Here is an 8,079-nt window from a genome sequence, read left to right on the forward strand (position 1 = left end):
TAAGACAGTGTTGTGTTGTCATATGTATTAATCGCAGAAAATTCCAGAATTTTAAGACAGTGTTGTATTGACATATGTATTAATCGTAGAAAATTCCAGAATATTAAGACAGTGTTGTATTGACATATGTATTAATCGTAGAAAATTCCAGAATATTAAGACAGTGTTGTATTGACATATGTATTAATCGTAGAAAATTCCAGAATATTAAGACAGTGTTGTGTTGTCATATGTATTAATCGTAGAAACTTCCAGAATATTAAGACAGTGTTGTGTTGTCATATGTATTAATCGTAGAAAATTCCAGAATTTTAAGACAGTGTTGTATTGACATATGTATTAATCGTAGAAAATTCCAGAATATTAAGACAGTGTTGTATTGACATATGTATTAATCGTAGAAAATTCCAGAATATTAAGACAGTGTTGTGTTGTCATATGTATTAATCGTAGAAACTTCCAGAATATTAAGACAGTGTTGTGTTGTCATATGTATTAATCGCAGAAAATTCCAGAATTTTAAGACAGTGTTGTATTGTCATTGTATTAATCGTAGAAAATTCCAGAATATTAAGACAGTGTTGTGTTGTCATATGTATTAATCGTAGAAAATTCCAGAATATTAAGACAGTGTTGTGTTGTCATATGTATTAATCGTAGAAACTTCCAGAATATTAAGACAGTGTTGTGTTGTCATATGTATTAATCGTAGAAAATTCCAGAATTTTAAGACAGTGTTGTATTGACATATGTATTAATCGTAGAAAATTCCAGAATATTAAGACAGTGTTGTATTGACATATGTATTAATCGTAGAAAATTCCAGAATATTAAGACAGTGTTGTGTTGTCATATGTATTAATCGTAGAAACTTCCAGAATATTAAGACAGTGTTGTGTTGTCATATGTACTAATCGCAGAAAATTCCAGAATTTTAAGACAGTGTTGTATTGACATATGTATTAATCGTAGAAAATTCCAGAATATTAAGACAGTGTTGTGTTGTCATATGTATTAATCGTAGAAACTTCCAGAATATTAAGACAGTGTTGTGTTGTCATATGTATTAATCGTAGAAACTTCCAGAATATTAAGACAGTGTTGTGTTGTCATATGTATTAATCGCAGAAAATTCCAGAATTTTAAGACAGTGTTGTATTGACATATGTATTAATCGTAGAAAATTCCAGAATATTAAGACAGTGTTGTGTTGTCATATGTATTAATCGTAGAAACTTCCAGAATATTAAGACAGTGTTGTGTTGTCATATGTATTAATCGCAGAAAATTCCAGAATTTTATGACAGTGTTGTATTGACATATGTATTAATCGTAGAAAATTCCAGAATATTAAGACAGTGTTGTGTTGTCATATGTATTAATCGTAGAAACTTCCAGAATATTAAGACAGTGTTGTGTTGTCATATGTATTAATCGCAGAAAATTCCAGAATTTTAAGACAGTGTTGTATTGTCATTGTATTAATCGTAGAAAATTCCAGAATATTAAGACAGTGTTGTGTTGTCATATGTATTAATCGTAGAAAATTCCAGAATATTAAGACAGTGTTGTATTGATATATGTATTAATCGTAGAAAATTCCAGATTATTAAGACAGTGTTGTATTGACATATGTATTAATCGTAGAAAATTCCAGAATATTAAGACAGTGTTGTGTTGTCATATGTATTAATCGTAGAAACTTCCAGAATATTAAGACAGTGTTGTGTTGTCATATGTATTAATCGTAGAAACTTCCAGAATATTAAGACAGTGTTGTGTTGTCATATGTATTAATCGCAGAAAATTCCAGAATTTTAAGACAGTGTTGTATTGACATATGTATTAATCGTAGAAAATTCCAGAATATTAAGACAGTGTTGTGTTGTCATATGTATTAATCGTAGAAACTTCCAGAATATTAAGACAGTGTTGTGTTGTCATATGTATTAATCGCAGAAAATTCCAGAATTTTATGACAGTGTTGTATTGACATATGTATTAATCGTAGAAAATTCCAGAATATTAAGACAGTGTTGTGTTGTCATATGTATTAATCGTAGAAACTTCCAGAATATTAAGACAGTGTTGTGTTGTCATATGTATTAATCGCAGAAAATTCCAGAATTTTAAGACAGTGTTGTATTGTCATTGTATTAATCGTAGAAAATTCCAGAATATTAAGACAGTGTTGTGTTGTCATATGTATTAATCGTAGAAAATTCCAGAATATTAAGACAGTGTTGTATTGATATATGTATTAATCGTAGAAAATTCCAGAATATTAAGACAGTGTTGTATTGACATATGTATTAATCGTAGAAAATTCCAGAATATTAAGACAGTGTTGTATTGATATATGTATTAATCGTAGAAAATTCCAGAATATTAAGACAGTGTTGTATTGACATATGTATTAATCGTAGAAAATTCCAGAATATTAAGACAGTGTTGTACTGACATATGTATTAATCGTAGAAAATTCCAGAATTTTAAGACAGTGTTGTATTGACATATGTATTAATCGTAGAAAATTCCAGAATATTAAGACAGTGTTGTATTGATATATGTATTAATCGTAGAAAATTCCAGAATTTTAAGACAGTGTTGTATTGACATATGTATTAATCGTAGAAAATTCCAGAATATTAAGACAGTGTTGTACTGACATATGTATTAATCGTAGAAAATTCCAGAATTTTAAGACAGTGTTGTATTGACATATGTATTAATCGTAGAAAATTCCAGAATATTAAGACAGTGTTGTACTGACATATGTATTAATCGTAGAAAATTCCAGAATTTTAAGACAGTGTTGTATTGACATTTGTATTAATCGTAGAAAATTCCAGAATATTAAGACAGTGTTGTACTGACATATGTATTAATCGTAGAAAATTCCAGAATTTTAAGACAGTGTTGTATTGACATATGTATTAATCGTAGAAAATTCCAGAATATTAAGACAGTGTTGTACTGACATATGTATTAATCGTAGAAAATTTCAGAATTTTAAGACAGCGTTGTATTGACATATGTATTATCGCAGATGTCTTCCAGTTGTTCGAGGTGTTTTGCTGGTTTCAGGAATTTTCAGGCCCTTGAGAGCAGTTTTCTTCTCCTCTTTAAGATTCCCGATAAGAAGGTGATCATCACTGACTTGTGAAAGTCGTTTACAGATGTTAAAATGCTGAATATTAGCTCCCATTCAGCCTTAATAAGTCCTAGGCCACCTGATAAATGAGTATGTATGGATTTTATTTTTGCTAGTGTGTTGGTTGTCATGGAGAGAGCGATTAAAAATATAAGTCACGCTGTGAATAAAACCAATATTTAGACTGCTCAGAACGATAAAAGCCCAGTACAGATACCAGTTATTGATAAAAAGGGTTTCATATTGAACTAAACTTGTGTTAGAATTAATGTTCTTGGTTGTATACATATTTCATAACATCTGAACCACTCAAGCTCTTTACTGTTTCCTTTAAGTGTATCTGAAGATACTTTACAACATTTTCGGACATTGTTATTGATTTAGTTCTGTCAAAAAATCGTTTAATAATCGGAGAACACAAATTGACACGGTTTACTTTTGCATCGGAATGATGTTTTATGATGACTATTACACTTTTACTACGTCACACTACTTTTGACCAATAAAACGGTACGAAAGGACGTCTTTCAACCAATCATGGCTGCTTATCGCACAATTTTATCGCGTCCCTAGCATTTGTTTAATTTTATCGCTTCCCTAGCATTTGTTTATTTTTATCATTACCCTAGCATTTGTTTCTTTGTTTGCCAACATTTCAAACTGCGCTGGTTTGGACGTCAAAAAACAGAAAATTACAAACCACACCAGTCGATGCACAGCAGTTTAAATATGACTCGCATTGGCATTCAAGAACAAGAATTAATAAAGATCACTGGTCATAGCTATGCATCTTCCCTAAAACCCTATTTGCAAATAAATGAAGAGCACCATTCGGAAATCCTGAATAAGTTGAGGGATACACCATGTACATCAACGAGTTCACTTCTTTTACGCTCACGTCCAATATAACATCAACTGAACCACCAACCACTAAAACATTCAAATTTTAAAATTGTACTTTCAATAATTGTTTCTTTTAAAATTATTCATGTTTATTTTTTATTTCATCGTCGTTAATTAAAACGTTTCTAGTTTATTTCATCATCCCTAATTAAAACTTTTCTAACACTCGTTTATATTATTTAGGTTATGTTATAGCTTCTGCTATATGATATTATGGATAGTCACGTATCAGAGATTGTTAAATACTAAGATTTATTGAAAATCATCTGTCAAGTGACGTTGATTACTGGGATCCGGATAATTAAAGTGGAATGCAAATGTTTTAATAAAAATGAAACTGAATCATCAAAGCCTTCTTGACTAGTAACCGTCCACAGAGTTCAATAAAGATTCCATAGTTGGCACAACTGATAACAAGAAAACAGCTAATCATAACACACTACTGCCATCTAGCGTAATGTTTGAGATGGTACAATAATATATTTGAAGACAGTTGTATTTTCATAAGTGAATTAATATTTTATTGTATTGGAGTACTTTGTTACTTCTAATCTTTATAGACTTTCTTCTAATCGTGTAATAGTCAATTAAATCTCAATCGAGTTTTGATTTTCTCTAGATAAATCTGCTCGTGTTCCACTCGAAGATTTATCGATAAAATCAAAACCTCTAGTGAGATTACTGTTGATAAATCTGACTATAACTACTATGAAAAGTTATCATGACTTCGAATCCCACCTAGAAATGGAAGTTTGTTGCCTATTAGTGTGATATCAATGCCTTGAACTGTACAATATCCCAAAACGATTGGGTGGCATCTTATCTCATTTCTCTTGTGTACTTCTGTAATACGTATATTTCCATTGTTCGGGATAATTCACTGAAAATGCACTCGAGTTTTATTACGGCTTTTAATGCAGTCTGTAAAGACAATTGCAGGTTTTAACATGCAGCTATAACAAATAAGTGAATCTTATCTCGCCATCAGCGACAGGAATCAAACACTGCAATTATTAATTTATGATAAGTTTTTACACAACGGACATAACTAGGGCTAGGATTTTAATGACTTATAAATCATGAAAAAATGTCCTAAAAACAATGCATTTATGACCTGAAAATCTTAAAAAAATGCCCTTAAAAATGCACTAAAAATTGTTCTTACATAATTGGCTTAGTAAGAAAAGAGGTTTTGTACTACTTAATATTTAGACTAGTAATTAAATTAAATTCTACGAGTAGTACCAACATTTAAGTTTATTTAATTTTATATAATTTTTTATAAGTGGTACACTTTAATTAATTATTTTACCTGATGTAATTTCCATGTAGCTCACCACAAGGCCACTCTTATCCGGAATTAGCAGGTTTAGAGGAGTCTATATTGAAGGAGTGGTTGGAGTGTACTGCGTTAAAAGGGCAATATTTGTGTAGAAAAACGATTAGAATATTATACAAAATAATGGGTATTAGCCACCGGCGTAGCTCGGTCGGTTAAGGCGGTTGCCTGCCAATCCGGAGTTGCGCTCGGTCGCGGGCTCGATTCCCGCTTGGGCTGATTATCTGGTTGGGTTTTTCCGAGGTTTTTCCCAGCTATAAGACAAATTCCAGGTAATCTATGGCGAATCCTCGGCCTCATCTCGCCAAATATCATATCGCTATCACCAATTCCATCGACACTAAATAACCTCGTAGTTGATACAGCGTCGTTAAATAAGTAAAAAATAATGGGTATTAATGGACAAAATATGTAGACAAATATCAAAGGAAATAAACATTATTTTACATTAATAATGAGGATTTGTGGCCAAAATTAAATGAAAATGCCTCAAAAATGTCCAAATAAAACAAAAGATGTTCTTATGAGTTGAAACAGGCAAAAAATGCAAAAAAAAAAATGCCCTAACAAATATGTCTTAAAACACTCAGTTTATCACATAACATATAAATACTAAAGCAGCTATGTTTCTGGCTTACTAGAAAAAAGATGTAATTTCATCAAAATCCTAGCCCTAGACGTAACTGTAACACTTCTTATCTATATATATAATTTGAACTGGTAATGGAAATTACGGGAAAAGGGCTGAACGGATTTTAATGAGTGACCCCTCATTTTCATGCCTGGCATCCAAAGTTTTTCGGAAAAGTAGTAGTTTACAGTGAAATGTCAATTTTCCTACATAATTTTCTATTTTCCAAAATCCATCTGTTGTCAGTTTTGAGAACTAATTTTACTGAATCACGGCCGACTTGATTGAATTTCAGAACAAAACACACACTACAATAAACAATAGGCTATTACACGAAGGCCATGACCTGCAGGATTGCCAACATATTTAGAGCTCAATTCAATTTGTTATTAAAAACTGATTCTGCAGTGTATAATTTTCTGAGTACAGCTGTGTATTGGATATTCAAATATACGAAACTTGAGGTGGTTTGATGACATTATTACCATTAGAAATTAAATATTATTATAGTTAATATCATGATGCGTCTATTCTTCATTAATTGTACATAATATTGATGCTATATTGATGACATGAAAGTGAAACGTTTTGAGGTTATGTAAGTAAATGTAGAGAATATCTTAATTTAGATCTTCATTTCTATAATTTACTGAGTGGCTGCTATATATAACTACAAAACTTAAGTAAGATAATAATATTGTTATTAAAAATCAAATATTTTTATACTTATTAAACCAGTGGGGTTGGGTCTTTTTCATATACTTAATGGCGGTGTAGCTCAGGATAGGGACCAATGGCGGGCTTATGTGAGGGCGGCAATGAACCTCCGGGTTCCTTAAAAGCCAGTAAGTAAGTAATGGCGGTGTAGTGTAGATATTGATACGTGTCATTGCCTTCAGTATTGGCTCGAGAGAGCGTAAAAATTACAGTTCGTAAGGAAAGATAAAAAGGTGTTACTTACTGATAAAATAAGAGGCCTAGAAAATTTTGTAGTCTCCAGATCATTTCAGCAAGATCTCTTAGTAGGATAAAATGATTTTACGCTCTAAATTTCAAGTTCTACATGCAGCAGCTATACGAAAATGCTATTGTTCGAAAGCTTAGCAAACCTGACATTTTTTTAACTTTTGCCTACAATCCACAATGACCTGAAATAGCTACTGCTATCGTCCTGACATTGATACTTGCGTTTTCGCATTGAAACTCAAAATCTGAAGTTGGATAGGTTCAAGAAAAAGTATTTGGCCTAAAAAAATCCATTCAGAAGGAGTATGTTTCATTATTATGGAAGCAAATAACTATCAAAAAGACAAGTATTCTTCATTGAAAATAAATCTGAAAAATTTTTTATTTGAACGTCTAACGAACTTAGTTTGTAGCAGCATTTGCTGCACAAGCCACTGGTAATCTATATTTACAAAGAAAAAGGAAAAGTAATAAAGTAGACCCTACCACAAAATTCGATGTCGCGATTTTTGAATTAGCACAGACTGCATCAGAGAAAATACTGTGCATCCTACAAAAATCATTTTCCAGAATATTACAGCTACACGGATTTTGTAAACGAACGACCAAATGTGATGTCAGACAGCGTGGATGTAGTTGGTGGTGACGAATTTATATTCTGGCAAGATCAGTCCGAGAATTCGTCTTGGAATTTCGCGACACTCGTCTTATAGTTGGAAAAAAAACCTCGGAAAAAAAACCAAACCATGTAATAGTGCAAACCTCAGGTCTCTTGACGCTGGAAAGACCTACAAAGGACAAGATAGGAAGAAAAACAGAAAATACCGGTTCACGTAATCGACGAGACGAAAACCCAGCAAGTTTTAATGTACCCGGAGTTGCGTACCGGATGGACCTTCGGAATAATGTTCTGGAAGCAGCAATTTACTCTACAATAAGCTATGAATGGAAGGTAATTACTTAACTCATTAACGGCGATCTCTCGACGCGTTGACACTGTTCATAGCATTTGCTTATTTAAACACTCAAATAAGTGTTTATAAACATATTACACATCCATCAAAAGAAAATACTGGAATTATGAAA

Source organism: Periplaneta americana, chromosome 11 (assembly GCF_040183065.1).
Source record: "Periplaneta americana isolate PAMFEO1 chromosome 11, P.americana_PAMFEO1_priV1, whole genome shotgun sequence".
Lineage (NCBI taxonomy): Eukaryota > Metazoa > Arthropoda > Insecta > Blattodea > Blattidae > Periplaneta > Periplaneta americana.